This window comes from Ammospiza caudacuta, chromosome 9, assembly GCF_027887145.1.
Source record: "Ammospiza caudacuta isolate bAmmCau1 chromosome 9, bAmmCau1.pri, whole genome shotgun sequence".
NCBI lineage: Eukaryota > Metazoa > Chordata > Aves > Passeriformes > Passerellidae > Ammospiza > Ammospiza caudacuta.
The window spans coordinates 7225621-7246178 of NC_080601.1; the positions used below are offsets into that span (position 1 = coordinate 7225621).

At 48.5% G+C, this 20558-nt stretch overlaps 1 protein-coding gene across 3 annotated transcripts in view; it reads left to right on the top strand.

The window, feature by feature from the left end:
* The window catches only part of SGMS1 (sphingomyelin synthase 1), a 96035-nt gene that overhangs the window by 38045 nt on the left and 37432 nt on the right, over window positions 1–20558 (top strand). Inside the window, exon 1 of one of the 3 annotated variants that reach the window (XM_058810449.1) lies at window positions 11533–11656. The exons of the other annotated variants lie outside the window; for them this stretch is intronic. The gene's annotated coding sequence lies outside the window, so the exon portion shown is untranslated. Of the gene's footprint in view, window positions 1–11532; window positions 11657–20558 lie in introns of those variants that run through there. 3 annotated transcript variants of the gene reach the window in all.

Genomic DNA, 20558 nt, shown 5'->3' on the forward strand with positions numbered 1-20558 from the left:
CTCCAAAAAGAAAAGGGTTCAGCAAAGGATGATGAAGGTGATCAAAAGGCATGGAACAGCTATTGTAGAAAAGGAGATAAATAAACTTTGTCTCCTTAGCATGGAGCAGAAACGATGGTGAGGGGAAGAAGCAAGGAGAGGAATGTTAAGCAGATTGGGAGCTTTGCATCTTCCAAAGAAAATGACTGTACCCAGGCCTTCCTCACTCATAAGAAATCCCAAAAAACCAAAACAACAAAGGAAGCAACAAGCTTATAAAAGGGAAAGCTTTTCTTTTGATGCTGTGGTATTCCTAGTGGCCAGGATGTTGCTGGAAGGTGAGAGGTTCAAAGGAGGCTGGATCAAACCCATCCTATTAAAAGCTGTTGAGGACAGTGACTCCTGGCTCAGGGAACAGGTATTAAAGCAGAGTTGGGAGGAATTCCAGGGTGTGTGAGGCTGCAGGAGCTCAGTGGGCACCTGGTGTCCCCTCCCATTGTGCGCACCCAGCTGTGCCCCAGCCCCTTGTTGGAAAAGGTGGCACTGTCTGTGTTCAACTTTTTGTTTCAGAAACCTGAAGCTTCCTTTTGTAAGCAGGTCAGAAATAACACCCAGCTGTTGTGTAGCTGTGTAACACAGGGGCTACAACCTGGAGTAGCAGATGAAATGTGGGATTTCTTGGCTTCCAGGCTATTTCCTGCTTTTGGTGGGTAATGGGAAACAGGCAAGCAGGAATAGCAAGTGATGCAGGTGACAGAAAGCTGGTGTTCAGGAGCAGATGATGGCAGCAGCTGTCTTGGCTGGCTGGGCTGTGTTCTTTCCCAAAGTCCTGCAGTCTGGAGTGTGCTGGGAGCGGGTGGGTTGGGGTGGCAGCTGCTGCTGGGGTGATGCTCAGGTTTCCCTGGGGCACTCCCTGCACACTCCATTCCCAGCCTGCTGCAGTGTTTGGGTAGAGCTGGAAGGCTGGGATTGCCTGGGTGAAGGTTCCTGATGCTGCACAGAGCTTTTTACCACACCCAGGGGGCTGCTTGGTGCCATCTGCAAGGACTGAATTTCCCTGGAGATGTTGACGTTCGGCAGCGTGTGGGTGTCAGGAGGCTTTGGGAGGTGGAGGAGGATGGAGTTGGAATAATGTCCTTTGAATCAGAGCTGTTTGATCTGCTTAGAAAGAAACTGGCTGCTGTAAAAGGAGGGGAGAAATGCTCAAACACTGGGCTACTCTAGGATTTTGTGCAGACAAGACTTGGAGCAGGAGCTGTATGGGAATTGATCCTGGTCTGGGTGGGGTAGAAACCCAAGTGTGGGTGAGCATGTGTGGAGTCACTGACATGCTGCACACACATTCCCAACAGCCATGCCTTGAAAATTGGCAGAAACTCTTAGTTCAGAGGGCTCCAGCCCAAGGCATGAGCTTGATGACCTGTGTGATAACTTGGAGAGTAAATTCCAAGTGGTTCATCCCTTTTCTGATCTGTCTTGAACTCTGACTGCTCGTGTCTGTTGCTGTCAAGTGGCTGCTTCTGTATTTATGAGCGAGGTGGAAACTACTGACCTGCTTTGCCTCCTCTGAAAGGCAAGTGATAGCTCTCTCTGAGATGGCAGGGGTGCTATTTCTGCATGTGCCTGGACTAAATTTACTGCAGGCAGCTGAAAAGTGTAAACGGTGACGACTGCTGGAAGGGAAAGCGTGTATTTACTGCTCCGTGGCAATGGATTTATAGACAGATAGTTTGGTTTATAGATAAATATTGTTGCCTGTATTTCTGTAGCCATAAGCAGTAGATTTTAAAGCCTAAACTTTGCTATCATCCAGGGACCTTTTAATATTTTTTTTCCCCTATCCCATCTGCCGAGTTCTTCGCTGGCGGCTGAGGCGTCACGTGGCGCCAGGAGAGCCAAGAGAAGTGACGCATCCTGGTATCCCATGGTAACTCTGCTTTTCCTCTGCTTTTAGCTCCTTTGCCTTGCTCCCAGATGGAATAACCTGCCTGTGGGATTGCACTGCCTCTGCTCACTCACAGGTGAAGCTGAGCTTGCAGGGTTTTCACTCCCTGCAAAGGGTTTGCCCTTGCTAACCCAAATTGAAAGGGGAACAAAGAGCACCAAGGCTCCAAACCAACACCAAGCCCAGAAATCTCCCAGTTCCCCACCCAAACTTCTCAACATGCAGGAAGCATCGGTGGGAGTTTGCTCTTTGTTTGCCATTCAGGATAGTGAAGCTTGTCTGAGAAGTTTCTGCAAACCACAGGTAGATGCCCTGCGAGTGAGGTACAATTCTCACCAAAGATTCGCAATTGTCACCTACATTGGCAGTCTGGGTCTTGCAGTTCTCACAGGTTTTGCTGCTGGCAACTTGTTAGGTGAGGCTTGCTCTTTGTTTTTTTTTTTTTCTCCTCTTTCTTCACCACCCCCTTCAGTTGTTTTTAACCTCTGGTTGCTGTATGCAGTTACTGCCTGGATTTTTGTTAGAAATATCCTACTTATCCCCCAAGAAAATCTCATGGTTTTGCATCCAGATATGCTGGTACTTTTTAGAGTTCTGGGGTTTTATTTGAAAAATGGATCATTTAATTATAGAATTATAAAATGGTTTGGGTTGGAAGGGACATTAAAGCCCATCTTATTATTAAACCCCTGCCATGGCAGGGACACCTTCCACTGTCCCAGGTGGTTCCAAGCCCCATCCAGCCTGGCCTTGGGCACTGCCAGGGATCCAGGGGCAGCCACAGCTGCTCTGGGCACCCTGTGCCAGGGCCTGCCCACCCTGCCAGGGAACAATTAACTGAAAGCCATTTTCTCCTCTCTGTCTTATATCCACTGTAACTTTACTGTATTAAACCAGCCATGGTATTTGCTGGGGCTGCAAATGGAGTAGCTCCTCACCAGGTGTAAACAGTGAGTAGAGCCCTTGCAGTGAGAAACCTCAAACCTGCTTTTGTACCCTGTTTCCAAACTCTTCTGTGCCTGTTTTCTATGTGCACTGAAGCACAGCTAAAGCAATGTGTGTCTGGTTTAACTCTGCCCTGCCAATTGGATTTTTGCTTTAGGGCACAGCTTTCACAAACCCAATTTATCCTCAGGGAGGAAGAAGAAAAAACTGATTTTGCTCACACACAGTCCCCGTGTAGTGGAGGAGTCGGTGGTGAAGTTTTTCAGCGTGGCAGGATTTGCATTTCTGTTGCCACAGCTACAATGAGCTCACAGCATTTCAGGAGCAGGAGTTTTCAGAGTGAAGGCACCAGTGCACCCAGATGAGTCATTCTGGTGTGTCCAAGGGCTGGGGAATCACTTCTTCAATGGGAGAGGATGCCCTGGAGTGCGGGGGAGGAGGCAGAGATGTAGTCTGAGCAGTTTGGGGCTGCCTGGATTCGTTTGGGGCATGACCTGGGAGATGTGTGCTGGGAAGAGGCTGCTGAGCTGTCACCTGATGCACAACATCCCTGATGTGGGCACCTGGATGTTGGGAAGTATGCCAGGATTCCTTTGATGTGCTTCCTCTGGCTTTGCTCCAAGCAGGTATTTAATACAAATCTCTCTTCTCATCCCAGTGGGGCTGAATTCCCTTCTGCTGTGTTTCAGTCCATCCCGCTGCCCTGGCTTTGCATGGGGACTGCTGCTGCCTGGCTAAATCCAAACAATGGCCTGCTTGTGGCAGCTGAAAGTGGTGCTGGAACAAAAATCCCTCCTCTGTAATTGCAGGAAAAAAACAAGCCTGTGTGCAGCAGGAAGCAGCATGACTACATTAACTCGTATTAACTCATACTTTTAATTTTTTTCCCTGTGTCTTCTGCACAGTCTGTGATGATTTAAGCATAAATTGCTTAGGAAAAGTCCTTGGCCTGTTATTTAATTACTGCTTGTGTGGCAGGGGGTTGGGAGGTTAAGGTCTCCTCCAACCCAAACCATTCCATGATTCTGCAGTTTGGGTGCATGGCAGAGGATGGTTACCCTGAATCCAGAGATTTGCCATTGTGACCATTGTAAGTAAATGTGGAATATTTAATAAGGAGATAATTGGATGTCCACCTTCATCTAGGTAAGATGTAAAACTTGAGCTGTCTTGATGTCAGGTTTCTTCCTTTTTCCCCAATGAAAACCTGTCTGGGTGCTTTTCACCTCCAGGATCCTGCTTCTCTTGTATCAGTGTTTCATAAGCTGCCTGCAATGGCCTTTTCCTGCTGATTCTTGCCCTTGGAATGGCCTAGAAGAAGCTGTTTCCTCTGTGTTATCACATGCAAAGTACTGCTGTGACACTGCTAAAAGTCTCAGAGCTGTGGTGTGAGACAGGGGTTGCAGGGACAGAAAAGCTGGAGATGGGAGAGAGCTGTGATACGTGGCCAGCTCAGTTAATCCTGGGATCTGGAACTAAAAACACAACTGAATCAGAAGTGTTCAGAGCAGTTGTGACACTTTTTCCTCAACAAACAGCTGTGACTTGTCACACAGGTGACACTGGCATCCTGTCTATTCACCTGGGCTCATTTAAAAAAAAATTAATTATTGCTCTTGCTTGGTGCTGTTGGAGTTTTGAATTTATATGTTTGAAAGTGCTTTTGTATTGATAATGTGCTTAATTTTTTTTTTTTTTTTTTGCTGTGTTGGAGGCCTTTTTCTGCTGTGACTTCTTATTTTTGGAGCTATGGATGTGTAGGTTTATGGATTAAAATAAAGAAGGAGGGGGAGAACCCTCCAAACAAATCCCAACAGGGAGCTCAGGAATCAAATTGAAACTGTGACACAGAGGGAGGACAAGGGTTTAGGGCAGCACAAATGCAAAGTGAGGTCTCCAGGGGGTATCTTTGGACAAGCAGGAGGGATGATACCCCCAGAGAAAAGTGATTTTTTTCTCATCTGTATTTTGAGGGGCATCTCCACTTTGCCTTCATGTGCACTCTGGAATAAATTTGGAAAATTCAGCTTGTGTTTGACAAGGAAATGCCAGGTGCCATAGCAGGTGGAAGAAAACAAGCAGCAGATCAAACATGTATACACTGGAGTAGACTTGGAATAGGGAAATTCAGTTTGTATTTGACAAGGAAATGCCAGTTGGAACAAAACAAGCAGCAGATCAAACTGAGGGCCACTGGCCCCCAAAGCTGTAGGAAGGGACATTTTTCAGCTTATGGGAGTCCCATCAATGTGTGCTGAGCTTGGGGGTAGGCAGGGAAGCTAAACAGCTAAATGATGGATTTGTTACTTGGGTTGATGATCAAATGGGAGAAGACTGAGGGCTATAACACAGCCAGGATTGTGAGACACAGGAATAGTGCTGCTCACTGCTTTTTTTGGACGAGGCTGGCCAAGGAACAGAGGTCACAATGACTGGGGAAAGCCTTTTGGCAAGGGAAGTTTATCCCTGCAGGCAGCTGCTCACCCCAGCAGCCCAATTTTGGCTTTTGTTGTTTGGTTGTTTGGTTTTTCTCCTCTTAGTAACTCTCCAAAACACACTGCAGGGTGTCTGCTTGCACCTAAGGGATTTACCTTTGTGGGCAGGAGAATAAAGAAGAAGAGAGCTGCTGTCCTGGAGATCTGCATTTGTGCTTCTGCCTGGATTTTGGGCTACCTGTGGTCCCTGTGTCACTGTGGTGAGCTGCACAGGTGACACAGTGTCTGGCTGCTCTCACTCTTGTCCAAAATCCACAGGGATTTTGTGGTCTGTTCCCCTGGTGGAAGCCAAAGGAGTGGATCTGAGCATGAAAATTATTGTGGTACCATCACAGTGGATCTGGTTTGGATGCATAAAGATGCAATTGAGGCTTGAGAGAAATGTTTTGAACACTTGTGGAGAGTTTGGATGGATGGAAGAGCTCTGCAGGATCCAGCAGAGCCTGGGGAATGCTTACCCAGAGTGTATTGGCACAAGGTATCCTGTGTTCCTTGAGTTCCTTTCACCTTGAAAAGACAAATTAAAAAGGAGTTTCTGCTGCCCAGTGGGTTCTGTGGGGTATTTTCCCATGGGAATCCTTCACCCTTCCTTTCTACTTGTTTTGATCTGACATTGTGGTGGGATATAATGCTTCCAGTACAAGAAATGAAACACAGGTTTAAAAATAAAAACATCCCCCAAATCTCAGAATGACTTTTGAACCAGCACAGGCAGGAGAGAGTCCCTGTGTGGATTATTTGCTCTCTTGGGTTTTGATCTCGTTTTTTTATTGGCCCTAAAAATGGCCAGAGGTTAAAATTAGAATAATAAACATTTACAAGGGAATTTTCTACGGTCAGCTTTCATTTAGCACTGAAAGCCCTGGAAAGCCTGGTCCATTTTGGGATGCTGAAGACAAAGTGAGTTTTTTCCTGTTTTATTTAAGAGCTGCGTGATGGATGTGGAAGCTTGAATTTTCCTTTATTTAGTAGTGTACCAAACCCAGCCTTTTGCTGTATAAACAAAGGGTCACATTCATAACAGCAAGAGCAACTAAGCAAGGGCAGTGACTTAGAGGGGGAATATCTTGGTATTGCAAGTGTTTAATGAATAATGGATGTCTTTTGTGCCAAAATCTTTCTGAATTTGTAACATGTTGACCACACAAAGTCGTGCAGCATTTCCTGGGCAGGAGGGAGAGCTGCTGTGTCTATCTCTGTCACACTGCCCTGCTACAAGGTGTGTTTGGGGAAGGAACACTATTCATTTGTCACCAGATGAACGATCCTAAACTCTGTTTGGGTGAGTAGTGATGGAAACCTGGCTGTGCTGTGTTGGTTTTATGGCTGGTCCCCATCCATGCCCTCAGTGTAGGGATGTTCCCTGTGCTTCAGTTCCTGCTTTTGGATTCAGGAACACTCCAAAAATTACATCTTGGGTGTGTAGCTGCCTCAGGTGATCCCCAGGCTCCAGATCTGCTGCTTTGGGGCAGAATGGAGGCCTGGCTGTGTCTGGGTTGATGTGCAATTTGCATATATAATTATTTCTCTTCATGTGTGTGTGCTTGTGTATTTATTGCTCTGATTCCCTGAAACTTTGGCCAGTTGTTCCTTTCTCAGCCAGCAGCTTCCCAGGATCCTTGGGGTGGATCACAGCAATGTGCAGGACATGCAGCATCCCTGATTCCCCCTTGGTTTGCTTTGTTCTGGGTTTCAGTGCCAGCTACAGCCTCCTGGTACCTTCCAGCAGGGGAAAGAGCCATGCTCCTCCAGCAGGGTGACACAGAGCCAGGGCTGGTGATGCTCTGCTGGCAGTGAGGAGCTGAGCTGGGCTGTAATTAGCAGCCTGTCTATTCCCTTGCAAGTCCAGAGGAGTTCTTTCTGTGTTTAGCTGGTTCTGCTTTATGGGGTTTGATTCAGTGTGGAGCAGTAGCTCGTGCTGTCCAAGAGAAGAGTCCTGTATAAATGGGAATTGTTGTGTGTCCTGAGTGCCACAAGTGTAAGGGAACTCCTCAGCCTCCCCAGGAGGAGCTGCTGTGATGGTTGGAGATGCTGGTCTGGTCTGTGTGTTCACAGTGCAGGAATTGTAAAGGTGAAACTGCGAGCTGAGAACCTGAGCCCCTGTGCAGATCTTTGCAGGGAGCGTCTGTTCTGGGGCTGCCTCTTGGTGCACCTACTCAAGGGATCCCAGAAGAGTTAAAAGGGACCCTAAATCCCATCTCATTCCACCCCTGTCATGGGCAGGGACAACTTCCACCATCCAGCCTGGCCTTGGGCACTGCCAGGGATCCAGGGGCAGCCACAGCTGCTCTGGGCATCCTGTGCCAGGGCCTGCCCACCCTGCCAGGGAACAATTCCTCACTCCCAATATCCCGTCCAGCCCTGCCCTCTGGCACTGGGAGGCCATTCCCCCTTGTCCAAAATCTCTCTCCATGTTTCCTGCAGCTCCTTCAGGCCACAGTTTGGTCACCCCAGAGCTTCTCCTGTCCAGGTGAGCCCCCCCAGCTGTGCCAGCCTTTCCTCCCAGCAGAGCTGCTCCATCCCTCTGCCCATGCTGGTGCCTGCCCTGGGCTCTCTGCAGCAGCTCCAGGTCCCTCCTGTGCTGGGGCAGCTCTGCAGGTGGGGTCTCACCTGAGCCCAGGGCACAGGGGCAGAATCCCCCCCTGCCCTGCTGCCCACGCTGGGGCTCAGCCCAGGGCACGGGGGGGTTCTGGCTCCCAGCTCTCACCCCCAGCACCCCCAGGGCTGCTCCAGGGCTGCTCTCCAGCTTGGTAGCCAAAAGTGGAACAATCCATAAAATCCTTCCCAATCTGCTGGATGGAGCCATGGTATGACTTAGGGCCATAGACCCTGCTAGAAAATGCACCAGCCTGGGGCAGGGACTGGGCCAGCTGACAAGAGTTCCTTGTTACATGGGGCATCTGGGTTTGGTGTCACCAGGCTATCACAGGGACAACACCCATGGCAAGAAGCCAGAACCCTGGATGGCCTTAAATCCCTGGAGTCAGTTTAAAACTGCACTGGTCACTGGTGCCTTTTTTTTGGTTTTTTTTTTTTTTTTTGCTGTGTGAAGAGACCTCGAGTGCCCAGCTGTGCCAGCTGCCACCACAGCAGAGCCCAGCTGGGCTCTCCCTGTCCCTGCTGTCCCCCAGTGTATTTGCAGAGAGAGGAGAAGGAGGAGGAGGAGGTGTGCTAAACTGAGAGGCAGGCAAGGCAAATGCACTGACAGATAGACAGAAACATGTTTTATTGGGAGCTTTTGGACAAAAACATGGGTATTGCATGGAATCTTCCCTGTCCCTCCTCTTTAGGGTGAAATATTGATAATTTTAAGATCAATTTTGTACTTTCCTCTATTGCTGGTGGCTCTCACTTGGCCTCTTCTTGCCATACCACTTTCATTCCCTGAATGGTATTCACTTTGCCATTCCATGTTCCTGTGGGAACAGGGAATGTTGGAGATTTAAAGAAATTACAACTTTAATTTATCTCTTGGCCTTCAAATAAAAAACTTCAGTATTTCTGTTGTTTTACACCAGCAAGAAGTAGTTACCTGCTAAGTTAATGAAGATTTTGGCTTGTAAACCTAAATCATATCCATGTCTCACTCTTCTTGCTTTGTTCTAATAGAGGATAATAATCCTCTGGGTTTTAGAAGTGTAACAGAGTATTTGTGGGGCTGAGGGCTTTTTTAAAAAAGTGGTGATGTTTGAGGAAAACAAAAGGCAGAAGGGAAAGAAAACTTGAGGGAGATGGGGTGGAATGAGATGGGAGACTGTGAGGGACCTTTATGGAATGGCAGTGATGCAACACCTCCTGCCTGGCGTGTTCACTTGCCTCTGACCCCTGTGTCACGTTGAGAAAGCAGAATGGGGCCAAACCATGGCCAAGGTGAGTGAGCAAGGGCTGGGAACTGAGACAGGGCTCGTGTCAGGCGTTGGTGCAGGGCTGGGGTGTGCCCTGTCAGCGCTGTGGCACTGTGCCTCACACAGGCTGAGGCGCTCCTCAATTCCTGGGGGTGTCACAGATCATATCCAGGCTGAGAGAGGGAATGGCTGGAGGCTCCCAGGATCCCACCCTGCCTGGGCCTGGCATGGACCTCTGCAGGGCCACCTTGGCAAGCAGGGTCACCCAGAGCTGCTGGTCCAGGGCCATGTGCCAGACTCTGCCCGTGTCTCTTTGCCACTGAGGAGTGCAGAACTTCAGGAATGCTGTCACCTGTGCTGAGTGGAGGGGCAGGGTCACTCTTGTCATGCAGCTGGTGGCTTTTTTTGCTGGCTCCTGGGAGTTGTTGCCATCTGTCCTGCTTGGCAGAGCTGTCCCAGCCTGTGCTGGCTCCTGGGGTCACTCCCCCCCGGGTAATGGAAGGACTTTGCCTTTGCTTTGTTTGAGCACCTTGAGGCTGCTGCCTGCCCTTTGCTCCAGCCTTTTAGAGTTGATCCAAGTGTCAGTGTGACCCTCTGGTGTACTGGCCACTCACCCCAGTTATTGTGTCACCAGCAAAGTGCTGAGGCCACACTCTGTGCATCCTCCAGGTCAGCAGAAGAGGTTAAATGATTTTGGGAAGTGTCTGTCCTCCAACTGGACTTTGTGGCACTCACCTCTCCCTGCTGGGCCCCTTTTCCACCCACCTCCCTGCCCTCCTGGCTGCTGCACACTTTGCCAGCTCATCTGAGGGTGTGAGAAGAGCCACACGTTGAAATTCTTGCCAAAGCCAAGACAGACAGCATCCTCTGCACTACATCCATCCACTGAGATTGTTTCATCCTAGGAGGAGGCCAGGCTGGTGAAACAGGATTTTTTTCCCTCTGTATGTCCATGCTGACTGCTCCTGATCACCCTCTTGTCCTTCAGGTGACTGGAGATGGTTTCCAAAGTTCATCAAGTGTGACCTCACAGTGACAGCAGCCATCAGCACTTGTGGATCCATCCCATCAGGTCCCAACCTGATCCTTTTCCACTAAGGATAAGCCTCCCTTGTCTGGTTTTCCCCTTTGGTCTCAGGGGCCTGCAGTTCCTGCAGGTTGGCCTCACTGGCACCCTTCACATCCTTTGTCAGATTCAATTCCAGATGGGTTTTGGCCCTCTTAGCCCCATCCCTGCCCCATCTGTGTTCCTGAGATTCCTCCTGGATCACCTGCAGGACCAGTGTTCCCAGATTTCTCCTGTATCACCTGCAGAATCAGTGTTCCCAGATTTCTCCTGTATCACCTGCAGGATCAGTGTTCCCAGATTCCTCCTGGATCACCTGCAAGATCAGTGTTCCTGAGATTTTTTTTGTGGATCACCTGCTCCTGCAGGATCAGTGATCCCAGATTCCTCCTGGATCACCTGCCCCTGCCCTGCTCTTTGCACTTGGTCAGTTCCTCTGATCAGGAGCTCTGTGCTCCTCCATGGAGGCCTCCTGTCCACTCAGCTGGATCAGCTTCTTGTTGGGATGGTCTGTCCTTCAGCCTGGAGGAGGTGCTCAGCCAGCTCTTTTGGGTCCCTTTTTATGAGCCAGCTCTTTTGGGTCCCTTTCCTCTCCAAGCCCCTGGGGTTCTCCAGGCACACCCTGAAGATGATGCCCATTCTCCTCAAGTCCAGGGCTGTGGTGCAGCTTTGTCCCTCAGCTCCTTCCTCTGAGGGCTCTGAGCACCTTCACACCTCTGACCAGTTCTTGTCTCTGTGTGAGGATGAGATGCACTCATCCAGGGGCAGGGCAGAGAGATGGGATGAGAGGGATGGGATCCACCATCCCAGGGTGTTCCAAGCAGGCTCTCCAGCTGGGTGGGTGGGTGCAGGTGGCTGTGCTGGTGTTGATTTGGATGTGCAGCCGTGTGTGTGTGTGTGTGTGTGTGTGTGTGTGTGTGAGCTCCAGGGTGGCAGCAGGAATAGCTCAGCTCCTGGCAGAGCCCGGGATATGTGAGATCCTCCCTCTCTGGCTGCATGCATGCAATATTTCTCTTGGCTCCTTCAGCCTGGCTCTGGTGTCCGAGTCGAGGCTGTGTGTGTAGCTTTAGGAAAAGAAAAGCTTTATTTCTGTCTGATTTTCTCTCGTACTTGCGTGTGTGCAGTCTCTCCAGAAGGGCTGTGCTTCTCCCTCCTTCTCCCCTGCCTATTTATATCCGCGGTGACGTCGCGGGAGTGTTTGCTTTGGAAGAAATCTATTTCTCCGTCTGGCTGAGCCAAACTGAAAGCAAACCCGCAGGAGGAGAAAGCATTCCGAGCTGCAGGAGAAAGCAAAGCATTCCTTTCTTCTCCTGCTGGGGAGAAGGGAGGCCGGGGGACTCGCAGGAAATGATCACCTGGCAAGGACAGGAAGCCTGGCAAGGTAAACGCCTTTTTCTCTTTGACTAATGCACTGACATCCACCCCCAAAAGCCGTGAACTTCTCATTCCGGGGGGCGGAGGCGTGAAACTCTGGGGTGGTTTTCAGAGAGGAGCTGTGAAATGAGTTGCTGAAAGCCTCCAGGCTCAGGACAATGGCTCTTTAATAATCCGGCAAGACTTGTCTCATCAGCTGCTTGCATGCACAGGGATTGCTGTGCCCCCTCATCAGGTGGTGCACGGGGGCTTTTCCTTCTCCCCCTGCTCCCCAAATATTGTGAGTGCACTGTGGAAGTGATTTCCTTACAGTAAAACTGAATTTTGCCTTATCTGTTAAGCCCTTCAGAAACTTCCCAAACCTTTCTATTATTGTTGTGCTCGGTCTGAATCTGAAATAAGGAATTTGCTTGATAGTTTTATAAACGGAATTTTCTGTATTGTGCTTATAGAGTAGTTTGCAAAATCAGAGCATTTACTTTTGGTTTTCTGACATCTGAAGCTGCATTTGCTACTTTTTGCTGCTTGTGAGCTGTAGAAGACACAGAAAGTAGCACTCAAAGGTTTTGAAGTGCTCAGTATGAAGCTGAGCCCTGGTTTTTGCAGAAGCGCCAATCCCTCAGCAAATATAACAGTCCAGCATAAATAAGCAGCCAGGAAGGTGAGTCTGCTCCCCAAATATTGTGAGTGCACTGCGGAAGTGATTTCCTTACAGTAAAACTGAATTTTGCTTCATCTGTACCTTTCTAACTCCTTCAGAGCCCTAGCTCTGAAACTTCCCGAGCCTTTCTTATTGTCAGCCTGAATCTAAAATAAGGGATTTAGGTGCTAGTTTTATAAAGGTATAAACTGAATTGTCTGTATTGTGTTTATAGAGTAGTTTGCAAAATCAGAGCATTTACTTTTGGTTTTCTGACATCTGAAGCTGCATTTGCTACTTTTTGCTGCTTGTGAGCTGTAGAAGACACAGAAAGTAACACTCGAAGGTTTTGAAGCTGAGCCCTGGTTTTTTGCAGAAGTGCCAATCCCTCAGCAAATATAACAGTCCAGCATAAATAAACAGCCAAGAGAGCGAGTCTGCCTCTCTAGAAAGTTGAAGTATTTACCTTCACTGTTTTACTCCCTATTAGACATTTTTAACTCCGAACCAAACTGCATTTTTGTGACCTGTAATTGCAGGGGTAAAACCTCTGCCAGTGATTTTTAGGAAGCACAACAGACAGTGGAAGTTCTGTGGAGATGTTCGGGATTGGAGCTCTTTGGTGTGCATGGAGGAGAAATGGAGCTGTTCTTGCTCTAGGAAATCGTGGGTGCAGCACAACGGTACCCAAGTGAGGTCAGCCCTTGGGAGTAGCTACAGGTCCTTAAAAAATGCCAGGGGTTATTTGGCTGAGAGCATGGCAGGGATGGTGCTGTCTCCAGTTTGAGATACACACCTACCCCACTTAACTCTTGTGGGATCAGCTCTGTGATAACCTTGGAAATCCACTGGGAATAGCCAGGAGGCAGCAGGGAATCACAGAATCATGGAATAATGGAATGGTTTGGGTTGGAAGGGACCTTAAAGTTCATCCAGTGTCCCCCCTGCCATGACAGGGACACCTCCCACTGTCCCAGGCTGCTCCAGCCTGGCCTTGGGCACTGCCAGGGATGCAGGGGCAGCCACAGCTGCTCTGGGCACCCTGTGCCAGGGCCTGCCCACCCTGCCAGGGAACAATTCCTAATTCCCAATATCCCATCCAGCCCTGCCTTCTGGCACTGGGAGCCATTCCCTGTGTCCTGTCTCTTCATCTCCAGTCCCTCTCCTGCTCTCCTGGAGCCCCTTTAGGCCCTGGAAGGGGCTCTGACCTCTCCCTGGAGCATTTTCCTCTCCAGCTCTCCTAGCCTGGCTCCAGAGGGGCTCCAGCCCTTGGAGCATCTCTAGGGCCTCCTCTGGACTCACTCCAGCAGCTCCAGACCCTTCTGCTGTCAGTATCCAGCAGAGTGAACCCCCTGTGTGTGCTCCTGGAGAGGGGTTTGTGGTGTTATATCCAGCAGAGTGAACCCCCTTGTGTGCTCCTGGAGAGGGGTTTGTGGTGTTGGTATCCAGCAGAGTGAACCCCCTTGTGTGCTCCTGGAGAGGGGTTTGTGGTGTTGGTATCCAGCAGAGTGAACCCCCTTGTGTGCTCCTGGAGAGGGGTTTTTGGTGTTCTGGGGTTTGAAAACGGGAACATAATCTGTGTGTTGGGACTGGTGTCAGGAGCAGAAATGCAAGTGGCAGCACAGTAAATGCCAGCCAAAATAGGCATGATGAATGCCAGGGCAAAGGTATTTGGCCATGGCTTGATTTAGCTGCTGTGTGTGTGTTGCAGCATAATTTGTTTATTTAAGTTTATTTAAGTTTGGTTTAATTTGTGTGTGATTATGGGAATTTTTGAAGGAGTTTTGAATGAGTTAGGGATGAGACTTTTGAGTTGTTTTTGATGATGTGGGTTTGTTTTTTTATCTTTTTTATAGGTAGGAAGGGTGAGTTTGGTTCATATCGTTATAGTATGGTTTAGAAGGTCACAAAACTTTTAGTTGCAAGGCTTTTTAAGGAGTTATTTACTAATAAAACACTGCTAACAAGGATATTTATGTTTTTACTTAATTTTAAAATATTTTGTCTTATGGGTTTATGTTATAGTGTAAGTTTTTTTAGTTAATTATGTTATAACACACAAACTTGCAGTACTATATTTTAATCTCTATTTACTTCTGTAACTATATTTTTTTATATTTTAAATTCTAAACCTCAACATTTTTAAAAATTAATTTAACGTGTTTGTACTTTAAACTATAAATCTACATTTTTACTTATAATACTTAAGTTCAAAAGCCTTTCCCAAGATCTCAAATCAAATCCTGTATTTAATTATAAACAATTCTTTAACTTACAAAATTCTTTAACTTACAAACCCAAAGGTCTAAAAGTTCCTTACATTTCAAATTCCAACATTTGATGAAGCCCAGACAGAGCAGGGTGCCCAGAGCAGCTGTGGCTGCCCCTGGATCCCTGGCAGTGCCCAAGGCCAGGCTGGACTTTGGGGCTTGGAGCAGCCTGGGATGGTGGAAGGTGTCCCTGCCATGGCAGAGGTGGAATGAAAAGAGCTTTAAGGTCTCTTCCAACCCAAACCATTCCATGATTTTATGCCTTTTGTGCTCAAAGCTGCTGAGACTTGGCTTTGGTGGGAGCAGGATGAAGTTCTTCAGGTCCCTGTTCAAGTTCCTTTTTGGAATTGTAGTGAGAGACACATAATTCAGGTGCTTGTAGTAAAGAGTCCCTGTAAGAAATATGAGTTGGGATTTCATTGAATGCTGATTTTTTTAGGATATATATCCCAGAAAGCAGAATTTGAATGGTCCTGCTAAAAGGACCAGGCTGTTATTTTTCATGCTTACATGGAGCTTGAACATTTTTTAAGAATAAATTGGACTGAAGGTCAAGGTCATAAAAATAACGTCTAGCAGGCCAAATTTTTATTGTATTTTGATCATTGGTGGAGATAAAAGTACAGTTAGATTTTATCTGAGTGACACCAAAAGCAGCCTTTGCTTGTGGTGGCATTGCTGCCTATTCCCTTTTTTGTAGGATGAGATAAGGGGACACATAAACACACTTCCCCTGAAAACCTTTTAAGCCTTTGAGATTAATGGCTTTGGCTTCCTGAGCATAATCTGTTCTTTCCAGCTCTTAATTAAGGTCATCCTGAGAACCCAGGTGAACTTGTGGCTGGGAAAGTCACAAGCAGGAGGATGAGAGCTGGAATGATGGAATTGCAGCCCTGGCACAGGATACTGGGAATACAACACCCTGCAGCCCTCACAACCAGCTCCTTATCACTCTGATAGACTTGTTCCCTTTGCCCTTGGGGCAGAGGAAGTGTGTGCTCGACTATTGATCCACATCATGCTTATTAATGACAGAGGTATTGGATAGGTGGACATGTCAGGGCCGTTTAACCTCTGGATATTGACTGCCAGCTCCACAGGGAGAAGGGAACTGGAGGCTGGGATGAATTGGGAACTGGATGAATTGGGAGCTGGAGGCTGGGATGCATTGGGAACTGGATGAATTGGGAGCTGGAGGCTGGGATGCATTGGGAGCTGGAGGCTGGGATGCATTGGGAACTGGATGAATTGGGAGCTGGAGGCTGGGATGAATTGGAACTGGAGGCTGGGATGCATTGGGAACTGGAGGCTGGGATGAATTGGGAACTGGAGGCTGGGATGCATTGGGAACTGGAGGCTGGGATGAATTGGGAACTGGAGGCTGGGATGCATTGGGAACTGGAGGCTGGGATGAATTGGGAACTGGATAAATTGGGAGCTGGAGGCTGGGATGAATTGGGAACTGGAGGCTGGGATGCATTGGAAACTGGATGCATTGGGAGCTGGAGGCTGGGATGCATTGGAAACTGGATGAATTGGGAGCTGGAGGCTGGGATGCATTGGAAACTGGATGAATTGGGAGCTGGAGGCTGGGATGAATTGGAGCTGGAGGCTGGGATGAATTGGAACTGGAGGCTGGGATGAATTGGAACTGGAGGCTGGGATGAACTGGCAACTGGATGAATTGGGAGCTGGAGGCTGGGATGAATTAGGAGCTGGAGGGCTGGGATGCACTGGGAACTGGATGAATTGGGAACTGGAGGCTGGGATGCATTGGGAACTGGATGAATTGGGAGCTGGAGGCTGGGATGAAGTAGGAACTGGAGGCTGGGATGAATTGGGAACTGGAGGCTGGGATGAATTGGGAGCTGGAGGCTGGGATGCATTGGGAACTGGATGAATTGGGAGCTGGAGGCTGGGATGAATTGGTGATGAGTGTTTTATCTTCACACTATTGAAGTGGAATGTCCCAGTGCTGGGTCTGCTGCCTGGCTGGGAGCGAGATGCTCCTGGCAGGAGCAGCAGGTGCAGTCAGGTGTTTGAGATAACAAACATCTTGCTGAAGAGCCCCAAAGATTGGATTTCTCACTGCCTGGTGTGGCTGTGGCGTGCAAGGAAACACTCAGGATGTGGAGACAGGGTTGATTTATCTTGAACAGGAAAAAGCCCCCTCCACACCCACAAGCCCTGCTGTTGAACTTTAGCACCAAACATCATCCTGTATTAACTCCTGCTTTGTTTTTTGGGGTTGTGGCTGGGTTTATTTTTGATTGCTTTGGGTTTGTTGTTTTGAAATGTTTGTTTTGCTTGATGGTGTCTAAGGCTTTAAGGAAGCCAGAGGATCTGATAGCAGCAGCCTTGTCCCAAGGTGTGGGGCAAACAGCAAACTCTTTAGATGGAAAAATCAATGGGACACCAATCTGTTTCCCATTACACTGATTGGTGAGGAAACTCTCTGTAACAGAGGCCTCTGGGTTGGAATTTTGGGTTTGGAAGAGACAAAAGCAAACTGGAATTTTGAGGTGGTGGTTTTTTTAACCAGAGGTTTTTAATACACCTGGGTGATGAGATTTCTGGGAGGGCAGAATAAGTGGATCAGGGAATAAGAGTGGCACTTCCCAAGCTGGAAGTGCTGGATGTGGGATGCAGTCACGTGGGAATGATACCCTGCCATGTGAAAAGCATTCTTATTGTTGAGTAGGGGGTTTGAAAAGGGTGTCTCCTTTCTATTTTTCTCTTTTGTGGAAAGCTTCACTCTTCCAGGCTCAAAAGGGACCTCAGTGGTGTTAAATTCTTGCTTTTACCTGGGTTTGTGATTGCACATGCCCTGGATGGAATTGCCATTGCAGAGTGTTTTCCCTGGAGAGGTGCTGGGTGTTGAGCTCTGCAGAGCCACCCTTGGGACAGTCCATGTGTTTCTCCAAGGATCTAAAGGTCAACCACAGCCCTGAATCAAAAAGAACAGAAGGCTGGGCAACACACATGATGAGCAGAGTGAGGATTTTATCCATTTAGATTAGATGAGAACTCCAGGAGCTGCTTGGGTGATGGATGGCACGGAGTGAAGACACCTCATTGTGAGGTCCCAAATCCTGGTGGACCTCAGGGGGTTGGATCCCATTGCTGCTTCTGCCGTCCCTTCCAGAGTGACACAAGGAAGGTGTGTCATCCCTCAGAGCTGTCCCAGTGTGTCTGGGGGTTTGTAGGGTTTCAGTGGGCTGGGAGTGCCCGGGATCAGCTCAGCCAGGCAGAGCATCCCGGGTTGCAAAACTGCGAGGGCAAAGGACACCCACGTGTCCAAACACAGCAGCACGAGGTGTTTCTTCACTCCCTGCTCAACCAGGAGGAGCTTCCAGCCGATTTTCCAGACGATTCTGGTTTGCTGCCAGGGTTTAAAATACACCTTCCTTCTTGCATACGTGCTGGAGCACATGATGCTGAAATGGGAGGAATTCTGCTCAGGGAACTCAGTTCAACTTGCAGGCGAGGCTGAGCTTTTTTTAGGGAGAGAGGGAGCAGAGTGGTTTCCTGCGGACGTTGCTCTGTGAGTCACACCGAGTTCCATGACACAGCATTCCTGCCGGGAAACTTCACTGCTGGAACTGATGAGCACATCAGCGCTCTGGAATCTCCCTTTGTGTTAGCAAACACACCTAAGCACTTCACCTGCTGCTTCTGGAACTTGTTCTGATAGTACTTGAGAGATTTTTAAACTCAGCTGTTTCAGAGTTTTTTAGTTTCTCTCAAAACCCCATTATAACATCAATATTTTTAGTGTCCATTAAGAGTCTTCCACACAAGAAGTTGTAATGGCTTTTAATGCTGTAACACAGATGAAATAATAATTATTATTTAATTACATGTGTAATAATGAAGTTTCACATTACTTCTCTAAGTGTTTTAATGCAAACACTTTTAAGGTCAGAGTAGCTTTATAATTCCTCTGTAGCACATTTTTTCTGATGTGTCAGTGACCAGGACAAGTTACTTGAATGGACAGACAGAAAAAAAAAAAAAGCTTTGAAGGGATATATGAGGTGGATGTATAGATTTATATTTTTGTTTTGAAGCCCTGTGAACACATCACACAGTGACAGTGATGGGCTGGCCCTGCTGAGGGACCCCCAGGGCTGTGTCCAGTTCTGGGTCCCCAATGCAGGAAGGACATGGAGGGGCTGGAGCGTGTCCAGGGCAGGGAATGGAGCCCCAGGAGGGGCTGAGGGAGCTGGCAAGGGGCTGAGCCTGGAGCAAAGGAGGCTCAGGGGGCCCTTGTGGCTCTGCACAACTCCCTGCCAGGAGGGGACAGCCAGGGGGGGTCGGGCTGTGCTGCCAGGGAACAGGGACAGGACAAGGGGAAAGGGCCTCAGGCTGGGCCAGGGGAGGCTCAGCTGGGACAGCAGCAGCAATTTCTGCATGCAAAGGGTGCTCAGGCCTTGGCAGGGCTGCCCAGGGAGCTTTGCAGTGCCCAGCCCTACAGGTGTCCCAGGCAGGGCTGGAGGTGGCACTCAGTGCTCTGGGCTGGGCACAAGGTGGGCACTGGGCACAGCTGGGGCTCCAGGGGCTGGCAGGGATTTTCCAGCCTCAGTTATCCCAGGATTCTGAGCAGTTTTTTCTCATTTGCCCAAGACTTTCATTGCCACCCTCAGTGCTGGATTTCACCTGCTAATGCAGAATTCCTTTCTGATTGATAGGATAAAAGGGGGCTCAACATAACCCGCCTGTTTTCCGTGTTTAGGCAGATTTAAGCTGTCAAGGCAAGGAAGGCATTTCCCCACGCCTTTGGAAGGACATTCCAAATGACTCTTGAATGATCAAGACACAGCAGCAGTGGAGCACTGGGGTAGCTTCCCTTTCTCCTCAGTGCCAGCAGTCAACCTCAAATCTGGTTTTTGCCACATTGCTCGTGTTCTGGTGGGAAATAAACAACATGTCTGTGGCCATCTCTATTCTTCAGGCATTTTTTGGGTGATTGTCACTCTCCTGTTGAAGCAGGATGGGAGAAGGTAGAGGTGAAACAGCAACAGCCACTGAACTGAGGGCAGTAGTCCCAGATATCCAGTCCTATAGAAAGAAAATTATGTCATCAGCTCAGGCTGTCCTCTCCTTCAGCCCTTAGGCTAAATATGTCCTGGCTGCACTGTGTAGGAGAGAAAAACACCCTCCCCTTTGCACATCCAGTGGAAGAGTTCATTGTGTTTCTTTTTATTTGTTTAGGGCTTTTCAGGGTGTTATGTTGTATCTGTCTGGACACATGCAGTATTTAAATTCACCACGGTTGAAAAGGTGTTCTCAAAGCTCCCTTTTAATTACCTGTAATACTCGTCCAACTGTCTTTTCTTCTCCCTTCTGGCCCCACCTGACTCGTGGGAACACAGGGCTGCCTTTGTTATGTGCCTTGAGGTCACTGAACTCACACAGGCCTGGATCATGGGGGAAAAAATATCACCAAGATAAGATCTGCTGGAGGAGCACAAGAGCATTTCTGTCAAATATGAACGCATTTATTGTCTGGAGGGAGTTACTGAGTTGGCCTCTGGCCTCACCAGGTGACTTGTGCTGTCCTGAGAGGTGTGTGAGTGTCCTCAGCATGACAAGGAGTCCTTCTTGGCCTGTGGCATCTTCTAATTAGGCTGTAGATTCCTCATGTATATTCTCAGTGGGAGGGATTTATAGGATTGTTACTGACTAAAGAATTTTTAGGTGATGAGCAATTCCTGTTTTCACTCCAGAATCCCTCCTGGAAAGGAGGCCCAGGTTGGGCAGATGACATCTGTTGTTATAGAGTCCAGTCACTAAAAGACTGCTGGAAAAAAAAAAACTCCAGAGCTCACTGGTGCCTCATTCCATGTCTCCTCAGATTTTAAATAAAATGGGAGTTGGACTTGACCATGGGGCATTTTTAGGTGTCTAAACTTTGTGGAGGAGCTGATGGTGAGCACATTGTTCCACTGGATGCTTGGCTGTCTCCATGTGTTAGGAAAAAGCACTGCTGGGCCATG